The sequence below is a fragment of the Lithobates pipiens genome, unplaced genomic scaffold (genome assembly GCF_037356315.1).
Source record: "Lithobates pipiens isolate NorthernLeopardFrog02 unplaced genomic scaffold, aLitPip1_a1.2 Scaffold_16, whole genome shotgun sequence".
Classification (NCBI taxonomy): Eukaryota; Metazoa; Chordata; class Amphibia; order Anura; family Ranidae; genus Lithobates; species Lithobates pipiens.
In genome coordinates this window covers 292,285,833-292,308,428 of record NW_027507748.1, presented here as the reverse complement: position 1 = coordinate 292,308,428, position 22,596 = coordinate 292,285,833, and the positions used below count along the sequence as shown (strand labels likewise).

At 43.9% G+C, this 22,596-nt stretch overlaps 1 protein-coding gene across 1 annotated transcript in view; it reads left to right on the top strand.

Annotated features, from left to right (window-relative positions):
- The first annotated feature begins 5,214 nt into the window (after positions 1-5,214).
- LOC143982646 (rho-related GTP-binding protein RhoC) overlaps positions 5,215-22,596 on the top strand; it is a 110,293-nt gene continuing 92,911 nt past the window's right edge. The window contains exon 1 of the mRNA XM_077481545.1: positions 5,215-5,371. The gene's annotated coding sequence lies outside the window, so the exon portion shown is untranslated. The remainder of the gene's footprint in view (positions 5,372-22,596) is intronic.

Sequence of the window (22,596 nt, the reverse complement as noted above, 5' to 3'; positions counted from 1 at the left end):
TTCCTCTTTCATTCCCTGCAAAGGTAAAGCATAATGGACTACAATGCATCGCATAGTAGTCCATTATGTGTCACTTACCTGACACAGGAGCCAGCGAAGTCACCGCTGTCCCCTGTAGTCCGGTGCATCCATCTTCTCGGTGGGTCTCGCTGCTCCGCCACTGTCATTCGGCGAAGCTGCAATGACGTCACTCCTGTGCATGCGCACGGGAGCCGCCACTCGCGGCATATCGCCGTTGACCGCGGCGCGCCGCTGTCTGCGGTGCATGCGCCGTAGACAGCAGTGCCTGTCTTTCTGCAAATATCTCCTAAACCGTGTAGGTTTAGGAGATATTTCTTGGACCTACAGGTAAGCCTTAATCTAGGCTTACCTGTAGGTCAAGGTTGGTTGTAAGGGTTTACAACCACTTTAAGGCAATCTTGACACATTATTTATTTTGTAAATGCAGCTTCACCCAGGTTTCGCTGTCATTTCTTGCAGCTAAGCATAATGGGCAGGATAGCATCTGTCTGCCTCTTTAAGGCAATCCAGACACACTCTTCAGGTCATAGGGTTAGTATTTGCAGTATGGAAAAGGATTTTCTATACCTCAGACTGGATTTCTGGTACTCCTCTCACACATATTCCTGTCAGTGGACAGTCTGGGCTCCTTAGCCGATGGAGAGGCAAGTTAGCACTTGAATGCGCTCTTTTAGCAGCAAAATACCTGCCTGGTCTGATGATCCTTACCTGTTGGAACCGTGTGGATATTTGTTATGCAGGGAGCTCATAATCCAGGACAGCTGGAACACTGACATGTAGTCAGGTATAATAATAATGCCACACTGAGACATAATCAAGGACATATCTATCCACTAGGTAGGAGGAAATGGGCCTTGAGGCAGAGTTTGTGGCTATGGGTGTACTGGCATCCAGTCCTATCCTTTGAATGCCCTATCTGTAAGACACTATGTCTTTAAACCCATGTTCCTCACCTCTTCTTCCTGCCCTACACTCCCGGCAACCTTCTCACCTTGCCCATCTCCAAGATGGCTTCCAGGTAGTCAGTCCGGGTCCCTCACCGCTATCTTGGTCCACTTCTATCATCATAAGCCAGCTGCCTCTTCCAGGTTCAGCCAGCCAGTCCAGAATGACGTGCGTCAGTTCTGCCAAACAGCCTCATCCTACTCCTAGGATCTGTGATGTAGATGTCCCAGGAGGCTGCAAGTACAGGACATGCCATTTTCACCTGGGTGAGAATGGTGGCAGAGAGGTGGGGCAGGGCTGGGTATAAAAGTAAACAGCAAAAAAAAAAAGTGGTGCTTTTCAGAATGCAGAGTTCTGTTTTACCTTGTGCTGACCAGGTACTGCAAGTATACTGCAGCAAGAAAGATGGGCTGGGAATGCACTCACTGCATGCTCCCAGCACACTGACCGAGCTTTCACTGTTAAATCACAGTCAGGGCTTCCAATTGGAAGCCAGCGGCATGGGCTCCTAATCACGTGACTGCTGTGAGAGCCAATCACAACAGTCACATGATACAGAAGCCGCGATGCTGGTTGTAAACCCTTACACAGAAAAGTGGCTATCCTCAGGTGATACACAGAGATACACAGAGAGAAAACAAATCCTCCTGCATACGTTGTACCTGTTTATCTGCTGCCATCTCTTCCCTACATCTGTTCAAAGTGCTGAATTTATACAGCTTGTCTGAGTTGTCAGAAAAAGGGGGATGAAGAGCTGAAGTTACACTCTACAGAGCTGTGAAGAGAGCCCTGAGAGTTGATTGGAGGGAAGGGAAAGAACCCCATTTATGCAGCGCTCAGAAACAGAGCAGAGGCTGTCAATCAAAGACTGTGTGCTGGAGCTCCCTGTCAGCGTTTTTCTCTTGCTGTCAGGAAAACTTGTCAGAAGTTTACATCTGGAAATCCATTCAAATAGCAGGCCTGGATGACATTTTTTTAATGGCCCTGAGTAGGCTCGGTCAAATGCTCTGGTAAACTATTTTTTTAAATTTTCTATGAATGTTCAAACAAAAATCTAACCTAATCTATGGCTAACTATACTTTGTGGTAGAAGGTGTCCCTCCTCCTTTTCTAGGAAGGTTAGGAGATATGCTTTAATGCTGATATAGATTTTATTGCATCCAGCTTGGATTGAGGGGGCGCAAACAAACCCCTCTGGGTGTGCACTCACCAGAGGACGTGGGACTTACCGTATTTATCGGGGTATAACACGCACCCCAAGTTCCCGAGAAACAGCAGGGAGGCGGGACTACGAGTGGAGCCGAGCAATCGGCTCGGTATTTTTCGGCGGCGCGCTGTATTTTTTGCCCGTGCTCGGTATTTTTGACTCGCAGACAGTGGGGATCGGCGTATAACAAGCACCCACGACTTTCCCCCGATTTTAAGGGGGGAAAAGTGCGTGTTATACGCCGATAAATACGGTACCTACAAACGGAGCTGGAGGGCTGGGCTGCCACGGCTTCCCTGATAACCACAGCTTCCGCGTCAACCTGGTATTCTTTCTGGGTTCAGCCTCCTGATTGGTGGGATGAGAAGCCGGAAACCAAGAAGTGATGCAATGGCGAATATTGATTCGCTACAATCAAAAGTGGGAGGGTTTTGGGGCGCAGTGCTCTTTGCCCAGAGGACAACCTAAGACAAGACAATTGTAGCCTCAGGCTCAAATCACATGCTTGTCAGATTTTGACAGACGTAATAGACACCCATTAGCGCCCCGCACAGTACACACATAGAACAATTTATTTTTAAACAAATGATAAATGATAGTTTTTAACTTTAGGATGTTACATTTTTTGTGATATTATCATCTATTTAAAAATAAATCGTTCTATGATTAGCTTTTTTATTTGGCAAACGAACTTTTGGAACTTTGGAGGGGGTGGGGCAGCGCCTCTGCACTCCTTATGGACGGCCACCACTGTCTTCTGGGTCCTGTGCTAAGCAGTTTCTTGGTTGCCTAGCTGCCACAGTGTTGCCAACTTGGCAAGGGTGCCATTTATAAGACACCTTGCATTTTTCTCAGTGATACAAGGCAGTCTCTGGTTGGATGGGGTGGAGGAGCAGAATGGTAGTGCCGCTCTTATCCAGGTCCCATGCTGAGCGACTGCCATGCTGCATTGTAACCACAGGGGGTTGCTTCATCAGCATCTGTGCCATTCACAGAATGTTTTGTATTTTTCTCAGTGGATGCAAGGTGTTCTCTGACTGGACAAGATGGAGATCGCAACATTACTACCCTGCCTCCCCACCTTGTCCAATCAGAGAATGTCCTGTATTAATTGTGAAAAATACTAGGCATTCTTTAAGTGGAGCCTATACTGAGCAAGCAACCACCTGTGGTAACTATGCAGCAGGGAAACTGCTTGGCATGGGACCTAGAAGACAGCGGTGCCACCCTCTTGTTTCTTCCTTTATCCAAACAGAGAATGCTTTGCATTCATTGGTAAATAAATGCAAGGTGTCCTGTAAATGGTGCCCTTGCCAAGTATGCGACCCCCTGTGGTTACTATGGAGCAGAGCATCGGCTTGGTGTGGGACCTAGACGACAGTGACACCACCATCTTGCTTCTCTCTTCGTCCAATCAGAGAATACCTGATCGGACAGCTGCTCGGCATGAGACAGAGAAGACAGTGGTGCCACCATCTTTCTTCTCCTTTCATCCAATCAGAGAATGCCTTACATTCACTGATAAATAAATGCAAGGTGTCCTGTGGATGGCACCTGTGCCAAGTGGACGACCCGCCCTGTGGTAACTATGCAGCAGAGCAACTGCTTCACCTCTCCACCTTGACCAATCAGAGACTGCATTGCATTCACTTAGAAAAATGCAAGGCATCCTATTAATTGGAGCCTGCGCTAAGCAAGCCCTTCTTTGTGGTACCTATACAGCAGGGCAACCGCTTGGCATGGAACCTAGAAAACAGTGGCACCACCATCTTGTCCAATCAGGGAATTGTATCCACTAATAAACGCAAGGTGTCCTGTGAATGGTGCCTGTGCCAAGTGGGCGATCCCCTGTGGTTACTATGGAGCAGGGCAACAGCTTGGTATGGGACCTAGAGGACAGTGACACCACCATCTTGCTTCTCTCATCGTCCAATCAGAGAATTTACTGATAAATAAATGAATGCAAGGTGTCCTGTGAATGGTGCCTGTGCTAAGTGGGATCGCCCACTTGGCACAGGCAACATTCACAGGACACCTTGCATTTATACAGCTTGTCTGAGTTGTCAGCAAAAAGGCGATGAAGAGCTGAAGTTACACTGTACAGAGCTCAGTGAGGAGAGCCCTGAGAGATGATTGGAGGGAAGGGAAAGAACACCATTTACACAGCAGACAGAAACAGAGCTCCCATACCAAGCCGTTGCTCTGCTCCATAATAACCACTAGAGATGAGCTCAGGCGTGTTCGCACACTCCATGTGCAGAGCCCGCCAGGAAGTCGATGCAGCGCTGCGCTAATCACAGGCAGTGAGACATTGCCCAATCTCTGCAGCCGCGCATTGGGGCAATTTCTCACTGCCTGTGATTAGCGCAGCGCTGCGCCAATTTCCTGGCGGGCTCTGCACATGGAGCATGCAAACACGCCTGAGCTCATCCTTAGTAACCAAAGGGGATCCCCTGTGGTTACTATGGAGCAGAGCAATGGCTTGGTATGGGACCTAGAGGCCAGTGACACCACCATCTTGTTTCTCTCTTCGTCCAATCACAGAATACCTTACATTTACTGATAAGTAAATAAATGCAAGGTGTCCTGTGAATGGTGCAAAAGCTAAGCAGATGGCCTCTTGTAGTCCAAGAAGATAGCGGTAAGCGTTGTAGTAACGGCGACTACTACAGCGATTCTTCGCTTCCACACGTATAGAATATGTGTACTTACAGACAGCGGTCAGAACTGGTGTAATGTACCTATACAGTACTTACCTCACCATGCCTGGAGTTCACCTTCAACATAAACAAACATAACAAAATGAATTGCAGCCACAAGTGATTGTACAATATAACACAATCCCCTCACAGCACACCCATATGGAACATGTTGTTGTTGTGTGGAAATGTAAGGCCAGCGATGGACTAGGAGACACACAAACTTCTATTGGAACGCTAACATGGCCAAGTTCCAGCGATAAACAGGTTAACGAGCTCTCCTTCCACCTCCTCTCCCACAATCCTTTGACAATGATGTCATGGTGAACCCTGAGGGGGTGGAGGATTTAATTCTTCCTCTAGCACACAGCGGCCCCTCCTTCCTCGGCTGAAGGCTGCAGTCTGGAGAGCAGGGAGTGGGAGCCTGACTGAGAGCACTCTACATTCACAAGGCATTGCGGTCCTTCCTCACGGGTCACCACCATACCGGACATTACAGGTAAGTCCTAGAAGAAGCCCTCCTCTCCTCACCACACACTGCCCGGGGGGGGGGGGGGGGGGGCGCCTATTCCTCTCACCACACACAACTTACTTTAGGGGAGTTTGTCCTTCTATGGTGGGCTGTGTACCCGGGATATAGTGCAGTCATGGGGAGGGTTGTCCTGGGAGCCACAGGTTGTTATTATTATTGTTGTGTTTACACAGAACAACACCGCAGGTAAACAAACCCCACTGGAGGCTTCCTTCCTACAAATAGTCCTGTTATTCTACGTTTTATATTTATTATGTCTTGTTGTTTTTATATGTTGTATTTATTTGTTTACTATTAATACAAAATGTGATTTGTTTGTGAGTAGCACTGTAAAATCCATGATTGGAGTCCTCTTCTCTACAGGGTAAAGCTGGCTAAACGCTCTTAGATTTCCTGTGATTGTTCGCACAAACATCGTTCGTTAGAGCTTTCCGTGCCGCCGCCAGAGCTTTTGATGATGGCTAACCCCATCAGAGCTTTCGATACGGGTAACGCCGCCAAAGCTTTCAATAAAGGCGCAGGAGCTTTTAATTATGGATAACTCCATCAGAGCTTTTTTGCCGCCGTCGGAGCTTTAGACGCTGGAGCTTTTGATAATGGATAACCCCATCAGAGCCCTTTGATACCGCTGTCCGGCGCTTTCAATGGCGGGTAAAAAAACGCAGTCGAAGCTTTCGATAACGGCGCCGGAGCTTTTTAGAATGGATAACACCATTCGAGCTTTCGACATTGCCATCTGAGCTTTCGCTAATTGATCACACCCTAAGGGCCCCATTCACACCCAAGCTTTTTGTAGCTTGAAGCCTGAAGCTACAAAACGCTTGAGGGGGCGAAAAAAATCCATGATTCCCTATGGAGATGGTTCACATCTCCACTCCAAGTCGCCTGAAGCTCAAACAAGTTCTGGACCTTTTTTTTTTTTTTTTTTGCTCAAATCGGGCAAATTTGGGTGTTTTTGGAACAGGAAGCAGATGACAAAATCTAAAAATCTAGCAACAGATTTTTTTTTTTTTTTTTTTTTCCAATTGGCTAATAAAAAAAGACAAAGCTTGAAAACGCTGCATGGAAATGTGCAAATACACGCAGCAAAATGCCTAAAAAAAAAAAAAAAAAAAAAAAGCTATGCTCAGGTATGAATGGGGCTTCAGAGCTTTCCATACCGCCATCTGAGTTTTCAATACCCAATAACGCTGTCTGAGCTTTCAATAATGCCGTTGGTGCTTTCGTTGCCAGATAATGGTGACGGAGCTATTAATCATGGCTAACCCTATCAGAGCTTTTCATACCGCCGTCGGAGCTTTCGATAACCAAGAACGCCACCAGAGCTTTCAGTACAGGATAACGCAGTCTGAACTTTATTTATATAATAGCGTTGGAGCTTTTAGTACCGGGTAATGGCGCCAGAACTTTTAATAACACAATGTAGAGCTTTCAATACCGCCGTTTGGAGCTTTCGATCATTGATACCGGCGTCAGAGCTTTTAATAATGGCTAACCCCCTCAGAGCTTTCAATACCAGATATCGAGCTATCGATGCTGGATAACTCGGTCAAAGCATTCGCTAGTACCATTTAGTGACTATACAAATAGTAATTGTATGAGGGGCTGTCTTGTACCAGATGGGTCGGGCTGCATTGGCCACTACTTTCAACGCAGCCCTGGGCATTTGGGGCTCATTTGCGCACAGGAGCGGTAAGAATAGGAGGTCGAGTTTCCTTTTTGCAAACCCACTTAGTCACCCACCTTGTCTCTCCATGCCAAATGGACCGAGTGGTGCACATGACCACGCTGTATCGCAAAAATTTGTACTTGGAAACAAAAAAAAACTTCAGTATGTCATTTGTTACTATAGCTCCCATCAAGTGTCAATTTCAAAAAGTTCTTCACATTCAAAAAATGCACATGTCATACCCAACGGAGCATTTGCTACTACCAAGCATGACCCTTTTTAAGGGGCTGTGTTGCAACTATATATAATGCCTGTGGCACTGTGGAATTTCAATGGTTAAAACAGGCCTCCAGGTGGTGACTCCCAGCTGCCTGTCATCTGCCAACATGGCATGCTTTTTCAGGGGTGGCAATTGCAGTCGCAAGTGTAAACGTGCCCATAGACATCCATAGTGTCAGTTCACTCTGTAGCGCTGTGTGTGCTGATAAAAGAATGGCATTTTAGTGTGATGTTTTTTAATTTTTTTTGTTTTTCCCCCTCTAATCCTACTGTGATGGGAGAATAGTACTGAAATGACACTTCTGAAGTTCTGGGGGAAAACACAAAAGTAGGCAGCGCAATGTGCTGGGATTGGCGTGTTGGCACAGAGTCTCGTGGTGCACACCAGCAACAGTAACCTGGTATGAACAAGCTCTGACTGCCCTGAAAAATGTGCTTCAACTGCCATGACAGAGTTGCAAATTTTAACTTTCGGTTCTGGGATAGATGGAAATGGGTAGGATTCTGTATGGGAATTATTGGTTAGAATTTATCTTCTTCAGATAATAGAAATTTTCCACCCTTCCTCTTCCAAAAAGAGAAATTCATTTTTGTACAAAAAAATGGGGGGGGGGGGGGGGGGGGGGGAAGTATTATTATAATAAGAAAACGTGTGTGTGTGTGTGTGTGTGTGTGTGTGTCTATATATATATATCTATATTTATTTATTTTTTAATCCTTGCTTCAGTCAACTGGTTGTCAATTTGACCACATTATTAGGCACTCGAATGAGCTTTGTGAAGGAAATTCTGCCAGTGTATGGCTAGCTTTTTATAAGGCTGCTCATTTTTACCATGGGCCCGTTCAATTCAGTTGAATAGGCGAGTGGGGTTTTTTTTTTTTTTTTTTTTTTACATTCAATCTTATGTGGCAATATGTAAATGACTCCTATGATGGCGGTAGATAATACTGATGTAATGCTCATACTTTTGATCGTTCGATTTAAGAGCAGTACACCTGTCAAAGCTATCCAGAAAAGAAATGTAAAGACTTGCTAAGCTTTAAGGACTTAAGTGCAGAACTTTTTTCAGTAGCCCCCCCCACCCCCCATGGAGTGTGGTAGACCCTGGATGGGCAGCTGCTAACCCCACCTTTTTATTATAAGCTGTCACTGGTTGGCTAATTGCTTGCCTGTGTCAGTCTCCCTACGTGTCTGATATGTTGTTGTGTTGACATTTGCGTTCAGGGGACTGGGTGTAACACACCCAGGTTCTGCCTGGTGTTTATCTGAAACCAGTTTGCCTTGTGGTGACTGTCCTGTGTAGAAGTGGCATCCAGGGCGATGAGAATGAGGTGGGGCGGAGGCTGCTAGAGGTTTGGAAGGAGTGGGGAGGGAGATGGCTGGGAGGTGCGCTTTGTACACAATCGGCTTGGGAAGCGCGCTGTCAGTTTCTATGGAAACCAGTTTAAATAAGTTTTCATTCCCCCTTGGTTCTGGTGATCTAGTCATCAAAGCGTTAATGTTGCGGACAGTTTTTGTTTTTCTTCTGCCACCCTGAGGAAGGGGACCCTATAGGGCCTGGAACCGTTGGGTGTTTTTGATATTAATGTTTTAAATAAATCATAAAAATGTAGTCTTTTGTGTTGGTGACTGACCTCCTAAATACATTTTTTTTACACATTTTAAAAATTTGTTTGGTGTTTGTTTAAATTAGTTTTATTATTTTATTGCACTATGCTGTGCAGTGATTGGTATAGGATGGCATAATGGTGGTGTGCTTCGTGATCATGTTTGGACAAGCTTATATTGAATGAAACATTTTGGCTTGGACTTATCGGTACCCATGGAGTGCTGGTTCAGGTTCAAATTAACCCCTTAATGCAGCCACTGAGAAGCCCCTTAAAGTGATTTTTAATGTAAAGGCAACTTTTTTTTTTTTTTTTTTTATCGACCTGTCATACTTACCTGTGCTGTAAAGTTGTTTTTTCACAGAGCAGCCCCAATCCTCCTCCTTGGGTCCCCCCGACACTTGCTTTTTGGAGGCACTTGTACATGCTTGCAACCCTTCCCCACACTCCCTTCTCGCTGGCTGCGATTGACAGCAGCAGGAGACAAACTCCCACTCGGCCAGTAAGGAGAGAGACTGGAGAGCGAGTCGCTGGCTCAAGATTGGGCTCATGTAGAGTATAAGGTGGAACTGCACGCTAAAGTTTTTTTACCTTCATGCATGAAATGGTAAGTGGGCTATAATGCCTGGCAGGTACAGCTTCTATCTATATTATGTGACCGCTGTGATTGGCTCTCACTACAGTCCTATGATCCAAGAGCCCTCCTGCTGGCTTCAAGAACCCTTGACAGAGAGCTGTAGATAAGTTTGGACAATCTACCAGGAGGGCATGCTCGGCACACAACCCGTGGATGTTTTATGTGGAGAGGAGTTAAAGTCCTCCTTTATTGGAGTCGCATATATGCATTGCATGTTGAAAACATACTTTTTGTATTGATGTCTGTTTTTATGCACAAATTGTCTTCAGTGTTGTACAGGCTGTTCTTTACTGAAATTGCTTACTCTCACTGCACACTGTGAGCTCCTAACAGTGTGCATCGATCTGCAGCAAGTCAGAGCCCATCTCATTTCCTGTCTGGAGGATGCCCATGTAGCCCAGCTTAGTCTTTTGTCTCCCCTCCCCAACATTCCTTCAGTCATGGAAGCTCAGCATCACATGTGAACATTACCTTTAGGCAGTCAGCATGTAAATGCAGCCTGCTTAGAAATTTGCTACTCCCCCAGAGGACACCCACCCATCAAGGCTTTTTGATATTTTCATAACTTCTCGTAGGAGCCAGCCTACTGCTTGCATCAGGGCTTTTGGGAAAAGTACTTTACTTTAAAGAGGCAGTAAACTTCCTCTGCTGACATTTACCTATAGGTAGTGTAAATCTCTTCTAAACATGTACCGTATAGGAGATAATTATTTAGACAGTGACATCACTGGCGCTTGCGTTCTGAAGGAACCGCCACGGGTGCTGTTCCTTCTGAGCCCTGGGCCGCGAGCGGAGGCTCCCACGTGCATGCTCCGGCCAATCGCAGCACCGGGGCCCATGAGCCCAGAAGAAACAAGGGGGAAAATGTCAGTGGTGTGTGGGCACTGCTGAGAGCTTCATTCTAAAATAAGTATTTCATAATGAGTTGGTATGCGACACATACTAGCTCATTATGACTGTCTTGCAGGGTGTTTTTATTTTTATTTTATTTTTTCCTTTTTTGAAAGAAAAGTAAAAAGTCTACAACATGACATGCCTTCATTGCATAGAGAATAGCAGTGACCTAGTCATGACAATTATTCTAGCAGATGAATCAGTGACTGGTAAGGGGGAGATCAGTGTACATATTGGCCTATGTGAATTTCATTTGCATCTAAATTGCTTTTCTTTCCTGCACAGGACAGCATGAATTCAAAAGCAGCACAAAGCAAGTTAAAGCGGTAGTAAACGGCATACAAAAAAGCCCCTGGGACAGTTTATTATAATTTGCTAGTATGTATCACATACTAGCACATGTATGACAGACTTACCTGAAACAAAGCCCTCTACTAGTGGCACGCTGTCATCACTGAAGGCATATCCATCTTCACCCGGTTGTCTTGAACTTGAATATAAGCATTTTCATTTTTAAGCAGTCTTGTGAAGTGTCCTTGCGGTTCTGTGTGGGGTTTTTTTTTTTTTTTTTTTTTTTTTTCCTTTGCAGCTGAAAGGGGTAATTACTGATGTTTCAGTTGTGATTGATGCTGTGAGGTAAAGCTGAACTCTGGGCAGTAAAAACCATCTAGTGCACACATGTATGCCTTAAAAATAACTGCATATTTTCAGACAACTAGCATAAGTGCCTTAATTTGTCTTGATATCTGCTTCCTGTCATCCCGTACACAGCAGCACTCAGACTGAGAGAGGGCAGAGCAAGAGCAGCACTAATGGCCAGTTAGGCTCTGCTGCACAGGAGAGAGAGCAGAACATGGTTCATTTGTATTTAGTTTAGGTATTTCTATTGTACTGATAATATATGCAGCGCTTACATTTACATCAGTCCCTAACCTCAATGAGCTTGTATTCTAAGGTCCCTACCTCCCATGTATACATACTAGGAAACTTGTACAAGCACAAGGAGAACATGCAAACTTCGTGTGTCCTGGCTGGGATTTGAACTGAGGACCCTAGTGCTGCAAGGCAGATGTGCTAACTAGTTAGCCACTGTGCTGATGCCTATTAACTCATTGGCGCTTCCCGTCCCTCTAAGGCAGGGGTCACAAACTGGTGGCCCTCCAGATGTTGTCAAACTTCAGGTTCCATCATGCCTCTGCATTTGGCAGTCATGCTTGTAACTGTCAGCTCTGCAATGCCTTATAGGAATTATAGTTTTGCAACAGCTGGAGGGTCACCAGTTTGAGAACCCTGCTCTCATGAGTTTCAGATGTTGGGAGGCGGGGTGAATTTTATGATCATGTGACCAGTGTTGGTCATCTTACTTTAAAAAAAGTAATTCGTTAAGTTACAAATTACTTCTCCTAAAAAGTAATTGCGTTAGTAACTCAGTTACTACATTGGAAAAGTAATTACTTAGCAAAGTTAATTAAGTTTTATTCAAAGGGGAGGGTCTAGCCTTACTGTAAGCAAGGGGCGCATTCCCCCCTGCTGTTCTATTTCCCCTCTGTACCCCACTACACATCTGTCATATCTGTTTCCCCTCTGTACATCTACCCCCCTCCCCAAACTCACAGATCGGATCATTTTTCGGATCAGAAAATAATTTAATTTGCAAAAAACTGTGAAAATTCCACCACCATATTGTCCCCACTGTAATATCCACGTCATCTCCCACACTGTAATATTGGCTGGGTATGGCTGTGACTGCAATTGTCACAGAGCAGCGCTGTGGGCACTACAGATCCAGCCCACATCGCTGCTGCCCATCCGATCTCTCCTCTCCACTGTACAGATCTGTACACGGAGGGGAGAGAGGAACTGGCGTCATCATGACGCCGGTTTGTTTACAAGTGATCGCTCTGTCATTTGTCTGAGCATTCACATTGTAAACGGCCGACGGGTGCACCAAGATGGCCACGGCTCCGGAGCTAGGCCAAAGCTGCCGCCTTTCCTAAGGCCGAGGCGGATCGCGGTGGGTGCTCCCCTAGTGGAGGTAGATGTAATTGCAGGAACGGCGTTACCACGAGGGGGAAGAGTAATCAGATTGCTCGTTGCTCTCTAAAGTAACAGTGTTAAGTAACACCGTTTACTTTAACTCTGTTTAGTTACATCACTGCATGTGACAGCCATGATTTGCTGTGGCAGCATAGTGATCAGGAGCTTTCTGTTAGCTGCCGTTAACTGTGCCGGAGTGCACAATGCGTGTGCTCTTGGCACAGCTACATTTACATTCTGAAACCCAAATATGCAGGTGCTAGCGTTAAGGCCCACCCACCAGGAAGCCGCATATTTACGTACTTTCGCCGACAAGAGTTAAACCTCCTAGAAATGTTTAATTCCTCCAGGCAGAGTGCTTATGGTATGTGAGTGTACTTCTGAAACTGAGGCTGTATGCATAGGAGTTCTCATCAACTGTATGAGGGGCGCTGACCTAAAGAGGCAAAGCCCTGCCTTTACCAAAATGTCCAACTCCACATAAGCAGAGCAAAGGTGTATATAGTCCGTAATGGTGGAGAAAGGTCAGCTGTAAGGAGACCATTAGCAATACTGGTGACTAGTCCTTTCTCTTGTGCGTGCTTTTTTGGGCGCATTTTAGGTCCTCTTTTAACAGTAAAAATATCAGAGGTAGGCTTCTTTTATAAGTGATGGAACTGAATTCCGAATCTGGTAAATATGACGTTACAAATGTGAACAGTTTTCCCAAAGTCCATTTTTAAAGCTTAACTAAGCTTAAAGCTTAATGCTTCCTTGCTTTCACACTGGGGCGGTGCTCTTACAGGACGATAGAAAAAGTTCTGCAAGCAGTATCTTTGGGGCGGTTTGGGAGCCCTGTATACAGGGCTCACAAAATGCATGAAAAGCGCTTTGGAAGCACCATAGCATGAGCTTTTTCAACCCATTCGGCCACTAGCGGGGGTTAAAAGCGGCCCACTAGTGTCCAACAAGCGCTAACGCACTGGCAGCCCAGTTGTGAGAGGGGTCATACTCTGATCTAATGCCCTCCTGATGTTATCAAGACCAATGCAGGGTTCATAGCCCTGAATTGAATGGGGGGGCATTGAGGAATAGTCCAGTACTGGAGTATGGGGGAGAACCCGCTGCTGGTGCAGAGGAGAATTATGCTATTTTTAAAACTGCTTTTCTCCTCCCCTTAAAAAAAAAAAACTAACGGATAACCCTTGACACGCAGACTCTGTAATCTAAAAAGGGCTGTGTAGTTTGGATCTTCACAGTTTAACCACTTAAGGACTGGAAGAGTTTGCCCCCTTTAACGACCGAGACAATTTTTATTTATTTTTATTGATGCGGCACTGCGTTGGTTTAACTGACAATTGCGTGGTCATGAAACGATGTGCCCAAACAAAAGTGACGTTCCCCCCCCCCCACCACCAAATGGAGCAGGTTTAATTTTTTTGCACTATAAACAAAGACCGACAATTTTGTGTAAAAAAAAAAAATAAAAAAATAAAAATAAATACTTTTTGTTAAGGCTGATATGTATTAGTCTGGGCTAAAACCACCCACAAAGCGCTACTGCAGCAGCAGCACCTTGCCGGCGGTATAGCTGCGCTGCCTATTGATTTCAATGGGCAAGAGCGGTATACATGCCATTCCTTCACCGCTCCAAAGCAGGACTTTTTTTTTTTTTTGCACACTGTTCCAATGTGAAAGCATTGTAGCGCCTGCGAAGTGCCCCCGTGTGAAAGGGGCTTACTGGTTAAAAAAAAAAACCTAACCCTCATTTTTGTGTGTGTAAAATATTATAATTAAGTCCAAGTGGGTTTTTTTTCCTTTTCAATTTCAGTTGATGAATATCAGGTGGCCGATGGATCACCTACAGTGATATTCGATGGGTTCATTGGGAGCTGAAATTTGAGATTGCCAAGAGAAAGGAAAAACGTGGGCTTCCTGTGTTGACATTTGCATCTGAAAGTGCGAATTGCCTGGCTATAGACTTTTGTGGCTGTAATGTTTTCTGATTCGCCTAGATGAAATGCGTAGTTAAGTTTTGAGCAGGGTAGATTTGAATTGCGATTAAATCCCTAGTAAAAAGGGCTGATTTAAATCATTATTTTTAAAGAGCCACTGTCATCTCTGTCCCGCAGCAGCTGCTCCTCTGACCCGCTGTTGACTCACCGACTGTCCCGTTCACTTTAATGGGGTGGCTGGTGATGGGACAGTGACACAACAAGGTGAGGGATGTGGTAGCAGCTGGTGAGTGGATGCCCGCTAACAGGCACCGTCATGATGGATCTGAAATTACAGGTGCCCTTTAAATGTAAGGGCTCATTCTTGCTGGTAGTTGGGAAATCTTAATTTTATTTGCAAATATTAAAGATTCTATTAGAATAAGCTGTCAGGTTGGTAAAACAGCAATATCAGAACTGATTCAATCATATGGTTTGTAGTGTACATAGATTTGCAAAACAATGGGATAAAGGAATATTCCTGAACTTTGTTTTATCTCATAGTTACTGTGAAATTGTTTTTGCATTAATGCAGTGCATGTTATCTCAGCTTGCAGAGCTTGAATTAATTGAATGAGTTTGCCAAAAAATGTAAATATTGCAGAATATACAGCCTCGTGCTACATAACGAAGTTCCATTTCATGCTGAATAGAAGAATTGGGTTTATTTTAAGGACCGCCTCACGCCAATATACGTCGGCAGAATGGCACGGCTGGGCACAATCGCATATCTGTACGTCCTGAGCTCTGACTGTGGCCGCGGGACCAGCGGACCCGATCGCAGCTGGTGTCCCGCGATCGGGTCACAGAGCTGAAGAACGAGGAGAGGTCTGTGTAAACAAACCTCTTCCCATGCCGATCGTCTGTTCCCTTTTATAGGGAAAGACGATCAGTGATGTCACATGCCAGGCCACGCCCCTACAATAAAAAAACATAACGTCACACAACTCCTACACTGCCCCTTAGTGGTTAACTCCTTCACTACCAGTGTCATTTACACAGGAATCAGTGCATTTAAATGCTGTATAAATGCCAGTGGTCCCAAAAATGTGTCAGCAATGTCCGATGTGTCCGCCATAATGTCGCAGTCACAATAAAAATTGCTGATCGCCGCCATTACTAGTAAAAAAAAAAAAAAAATTATTGCTATAAAACTATCCCCTATTATGTAAACGCTATAACTTTTGTGCAAACCAATCAATAATCCCTAATTGAGGTTTTTTTTAATATTTTTTTCCAAAAATATGTAGAATGCATATCGGCCTAAACTGAGGAGAAAATCTTTTTTTTTTTATATATTTTTTGGGCTATTTATTATAGCAAAAAGTAAAAAATGTTGCTTTTTTTTTTTTTTTTGTTTATAGCGCAAAAAATAATAAAAACCGCAGAGGTGATCAAATACCACCAAAAAGCATTTGTGGGGGCTAAAAAGACGCCATTTTTGTTTGGGGGCACAACCACGCAATTGTCAAAGCGATGCAGTGCCGAATCGCAAAAAAGGGCTTGATCAGAAAGGGGGTAAATCCTTCCGGGGCTGAAGGGGTTAACTACACTGGCTGCCTATTTGTTGCATGTCAAAATCATAAGATTGAAGATGGTGACATTTGTGCAACAGGCATTTTTAGAAGGTGAGAGTGGCAGAATACATGCTTATCGAAGTACTGGCTCCTATGAACACTCTTGACCAATAATGGGACAGGATATCAATCAGCCATAAAATAAGACTTGGATGTGACCTCAGACCCACATTTTGGGCTATGAGTGATATCCCTGTGAGTGGTCTTTGAACTGCAGTCTCGCTGATATAGTGACATTCATGGCAGCCTTGCATGTAGCTGTTGGGCTGTTCATTGTGAAAGTGTAAATCTGCTCCTTCTCTATACAGACAGTGCTGGACTGCCAGGAGAGAGATTTTGTCAGTATTGTGCAAACCACTATTAATAATAAAAGGGAAACTGGTCATTGTTAAAGTGTGTATTCTGCAAATACTTTTTTTAGTTTTAGATGGGGGGGGGGAAGCTAGAACCTATATTGCATTATTGTTGCTAATTAGGCATTTATTATTAACCACTTCAACCCCCAAAAGATTTGGCTGCTCAAAGACCAGGCCATTTTTTTGTGATAAGGCATTGTCGCTTTAAGTGACAATTGTGCGACATTGTACCCAAACAAAATTTACTCTTGTATATAGCGCCCAAAAAGTGACAATTTTGAAAAAAAATGTATCTTTTACATTTTGCTATAGTAAATATCCCACTTTTGTTGTGTTAAAAAAAAATAACAAAAAATAAATACAATTTTTCCTCAGTTTAGGCAGATATGTATTCTACATATTTTTGGTGTAATTTTTTATTTATTTATTTTTTTGCAATAAGTGTATATTGGTTTGCACAAAAGTTATAGCGTCTACAAAATGGCCCCAATAAGCCATTTTATTTTATCAGGACTGCAGTATTACGACGGACAAATTGGACACTTTTTTGACACCTTTTTGGGACCAATGACAATTATACAGCGATCAGTGCTATAAAAATGCACTGATTACTGTATAAATATCACTGGCAGGGAAGGGGTTAACTGTGTTCCCTATGTGTGTTCTAACTGTAGGGGGGGTGGGACTGTCTTAGTATGAACACACAATCTATCTCTACTCCCCTGAAAGAACCGTGATCTGTGTGTGTGTGTACACACACACAGATCCCGGTTCTTGCTCTGTGACAAGCTTTTGCGAGTGCCCGGCGGTCATCACGCTTGCCGGGCACTCGCATTGGCTCTGGGCATGCACCCCTTCGTGGCCAAAAGGCAAAGCAAGGTAACGCTGTTTCACCCAGCCGTGGCATTTTGCCACAATAAAACTGAGTTTACCAGCTTATAACACGCACCCACCCTTTAAAATCATGGGCGTGTGTTATACACTGATTGTGAGCGGAGCAGCGAGTGGCACCAATATAAACACATAGCCGAGTGTACTAGGATTGGCTCAGTCGCGCCCAGTCCCGCCCTATGATGGACATGATGCAGGGACTGGGAGTGACTGTGAGCGGAGCCCAGCCTAGCCGAGTACACTCGGCTATGTGTATCACCGGTGCTCTGCTCAGTCATGCCCAGTACCGCCATTGGACCAGTTATATCCATCATAGGGCGGGACTGCAAGAGGAGCCGAGATGCAGAGCCAGTCCTGTGAATCTCGGCGGGGCCATATTTGAACATTAAATGACTGGACAAGGCTACATTGATGGGCATTTACATGTACTTTTTTTTTTTTTTTATAGAGCAAGAGAGGGTTTTAATTCCTGTCACTTTTTTTATTTATTTTGCAGTCTGTGTCCCATTGCGGAGATTTACCTTCACTTCCTGTTCCATAGCCAAACAGGAAGTGTAAAGGAATTCTTTGGGGACCTCCTGTTCACCAAAGCTAGTTTTCATATTGGAAGAATTCCCCTCTGTTACTTTTCTGGGGACCACCCAAAGTTTGGGATTTCCTTATACTTTCACTTTCAATGATGATGTCGGGACAGTTTGAGAGGCTGAATCTCCCTAGCTTTGACAGAGCAATAAAAACTGTCAGGTGTTCTAATCCAGTGGCTGGTGTATGTCACATGCAGTATGGACAACTTTTTATTGAGGATCCTGCTGGTAACATGGTCATGAATCCTAAATGCGCATGGTCTGGGCACAGGGTCACTTAATAGGTTCTACAAGGCATCTATACTGTGCGATGCACAACTATTGCCCTAATCCATTGCTGCATCCCTGAAAATTCCTGCACAGGTCTTTACATTTTCGAAGTGAGACTGAAGAAGGCCAGGGCTACAGAGGAAGTGTTTGATTTCACTTGCAGGGGAGAGCATGAAAAGCAGGTATGAACTCATTAAAATTCCTGTTATCAAGTGACATGTTTACCTTACAGGTTTGTTTTAATGAAAAGAAAAATGGAGGAAATGCATTCTAAATTAACCAGGCAAAATGAACTTTTTAATGATCTGACAACCATATGGGCAGCACATTAGTGTAGAAGGCCGGCCATAGATGGAGCAAATTTCTGTCTTGCAACCATGGGTTGCAGGAAAGAAAATCTCTAGAGGGGGAATCCCTACCATGGAGCCATTGTGTTCTCCTGGCAGAGGAAGCTATCCACACTGGTTATTGCTAACAGCTACAACAGCTGCTAGTAATGTATGTAAAATCCAACAGGCTGGTTGTACTCGAGTCTATCATCAACTTGGGTACATTCAGCCTGCCCATACATGGTTTGAATCTGAAGCAGCCAAGATTCGATCAGTCTGTGACCAGCTTAATAGAAATTGTAACTTGTAAAGAGTCACGGGTGTGTGTATATAGTTTAAAAAAAAAAAATTTAAAAACTTGGTTTGATAATTTAGAAAATAGAATCTTTATATAAATCTAGATTATTATCTGAGGAAATTGCAAACCTTTTAAATGTAACTTGGAGTTTTCTGAGCAACATATCTGGTTTCTAGAGCTGTAGTCTCTCAGAAGCAGGTTTTAACTTGGTGATTGTAGCAAAAGATAAGTCCAGACATACAACTTAAACCCTTTGGAATTCAGGTAAAAGTCGAAAATCCACTGAAGATATCTGAAACCTTTTTGCCAAGGGGCTAGTAAAGGTTCAATACTTCCCACCCTCAAATCTGGAGATTATTTGTGGGTTTTATTTACAGTCTCATTACTGAATAGGAAATCCTTCTCTGTAATTTTTGTTCTCTCTTCTTGTAAAACTGGCCAAAGATTGTGCAATTTGTCTTTCCTGTAACCAATGGGTTATAGGAAAGAAAATGGCTCAAATCCCTACCAATGAACTATTGTGTTCCCCCGGCATGGGGACATTGACGTTGGGAGCAGTCCCTACTGGGAGAACACCGTGATTGCTAGAAGCTGTAGTCTCCTATGGATTGACTTGGGTACAATCGGCCTAGTCATGCATTACTAAAATCTCGGCCAGTCCCTGCTGAACCAGCTGAGATTCGAACCATCTAAGGCGATATTAAGGCTCCATGCACAATGTACTCCAAAGGGCACCTAGGAGAAAAGCAGCATATCACAAACTCCCCATAGCGCTTCTCTGTATAGAAGTAGAATGCCACATAAAATCATATTCTAAGAGGATTCGCGGGCAGAATCATGGCAAATCTGCATCGCCAGATGTGAAAGGGGCCTTGGGTCAGAAACATGCAGGTTATGTTACTTTGGGGTTGATTTCTTAAAGGTAAATAGGCTGTTCACTTTACAAGAGAATTTTCACTTTGCAAGGGTATTTTCCCATGGCTTAGTGTCACTAAAACCACATCATATAAAACTATCATTAAGCCCTGGTTCACATTTATACAATTTGACGTTAAATACCAAATCGACAGCACAGATGTCTCTGAAATCGTCCCTAAAGTCAGGACTGACATGCTGGAATAAAATTGGCAAAGTTCAGCTGAACTCTCACGCCTTCATTCCTGCAGTCCAGCGGGAACCTAGGCTAAATTGTGTATTACGTGATGTTCATACTCTGTCACTATGAGATTTGATTTCTGTATTCTGCAGAAAAAACTGGTTGATCCTGCTGCACTCTATCTCCCCCTTCTGTCCATGTCCCCAGTTCAAATATTTTGCAGCTGTGGTGGCAACTCTGCACATGCTCAGTTTTCAGTGAGTTTCTTTGCTAAACATCTCCCTATCGCATCTGAGCAGCACATGAGACTAGAGTGACACATGTTGGTGTATAAACAGTGGTAAATGGCAGCCCACTAACCAGCTAAACCCAATGGGGGTGGGATATTGCTAGTGGTGCGCCAAAATGAAAATTCAGAATGCCCTTGGCTGAAAACTGACGGTAAAAAAGATTTATTTTATTTATCTCAAAAGTCTACATACCCTGGTGATTTTGGCCTGATAACATGCACACAAGTTGACACAAAGGGGTTTGAATGGCTATTAAAGGTAACCATCCTCACTTGTAACTTGTGTGTGTATAAAAGGTCAGTGAGTTTCTGGACTCCTGACAGACCCTTGCATCTTTCATCCAGTGCTGCACTGACGTTTCTGGATTCTGAGTCATGGGGAAAGCAAAAGAATCGTCAAAGGATCTGCAGGTAAAGGGTTGAACTGCATAAAGCAGGAACGTGATCTAAAAAGATATCCAAGGAATTGAGCATTGCCAATCAGCAGTGTTCAAACACTAATCAAGAAGTGGAAAATGAGGAGTTCTGTTGAAACCAAATCCCGGTCAGGTAGACCAACTAAAATTTCAGCCACAACTGCCAGGAAAATTGTTCAGGATACAAAAACCCCCCACAAATATATTCAGGCAAAATGCATGACTTTCTGAAAACATGTGGTGTGGCTGTTTCATGATGCACAATAAGTAGGCACTTGAAGGAAGATGGGCTGCACAGTTGAGTTGCCAGAAGAGAGCCAGTTCCAAGCCCTCTTCTAAGACACAGGCTGGAGGGGTGTGACTGACAAAAATCCTCCCACACCATGTTTTCACAAAATAAAGATTTAATTTATATACAGTGCCTTGCAAAGGTACCTATTTTGTTACATTGCAACCTTTTTAGTTCATATTAAAAAAAAAAAAAAATTTGAATTGTATGGGATGGATCAGAACACAATAGTCTTAAGTTGAAGTAAAATTAGAAAAATGCATAAATAAAACTGTTTCTCAGAAATAAACTGATAATTGGCTTGTGCAGTCACCCCCTTTGTTATGCAGCCCATTAAGCTCTGGTGTAACTAGCCTTCAGAAGTCACACAACTAGTGAAATGTCCACCTGTGTGCAATATAAGTGTCATATGATCTGTCATTACATATACACACCTTTTTGAAAGGCCCCAGAGGCTGCAACACCTAAGCAAGAGGCACCACTAACCAAACACTGCCATGAAGACCAAGGAACTCTCCAAACAAGTAAGTAAGGGACAATGTTACGTACCAGTCGGGGTTAGGTTGTTAAAAAAAAAAACCATCCAAATCTCCGATTATCCCTAGGAGCACCATCAAATCTATCATAACCAAATGGAAAGAACATGGCACAACAGCAAACCTGCCAAGAGACAGCCACACACCAAAACTCACGGGAAGGGGAGGGCATTAATCAGAGGCAGCACAGAGACCTAAGGTAACCCTGGAGGAGCTGCAGAGTTCCACAGCAGAGACTGAAGCATCTGTACATAGGACGACAATAAGCTGTACGCTCCATAGTTGGGCTTTATGGCAGAGTGACCAGAAGAAAGCCATTACTTTCAGCAAAAAAACAATGGCACGTTTTTGAGTTTGTGGAAAGGCATGTGGGAGACTCCCAAAATGTATGGAGGAAGGTGCTCTGGTCTGATGAGACTAAAATTGTACTTCTTGCGCAAAACCTGTACCACTTTGTGTGTGATTTGAGGCTAGGACGGAGGTTCACCTTCCAGCAGGACAATGACCCCAAACACACTGCTAAAGCAATACTTGAGTGGTTTAAGAGGAAATATGTAAATGTGTTGGTATGGCCTAGTGAAAGCCCAGACCTCAATCCAATAGAAAATCTGTGCTCAGACTTAGATTGCAGTTCACAAGTGCAAACCATGCAACTTGAAGGAACTGGAGCAGTTTTGCAAGGAGGAATGGGCAAAAATCCCAGTGGTAAGATGTGACAAGCTCATAGAGACTTATCCAAAGTGACTTGGAGCTGTGATGGCCTAAAACGGTGGCTCTACAAAGTATTGACTTTAGGGGGGTGAATAGTTATGCACATTGACTTTTTCTGTTATTTTGTCGTTTTGTTTCACAATAAAAAAAACTTCAAAGTTGTGGACATGTTCTGTAAATTAAATGATGCAAATCCTCATACAATCCATGTTCTAGGTTGAGTCTACAAAACACGAAAAATGCCAAGGTGGGGGGGGGGGATACTTTTGCAAGGCACTGTATATGTATAATATGTATGTATATCACTCGTGCTTTTATTTATATATAATCTTTTCGTTGTTTCCCTCTCTCCTTTCATAGTGCAGTTGCTGTAGATTTAAGGGGGACATGCAAGGAAAATAAAAACCAGCATTTTAGCTTGCACATGATTGGATGCACTTGTGGATTTGCTTT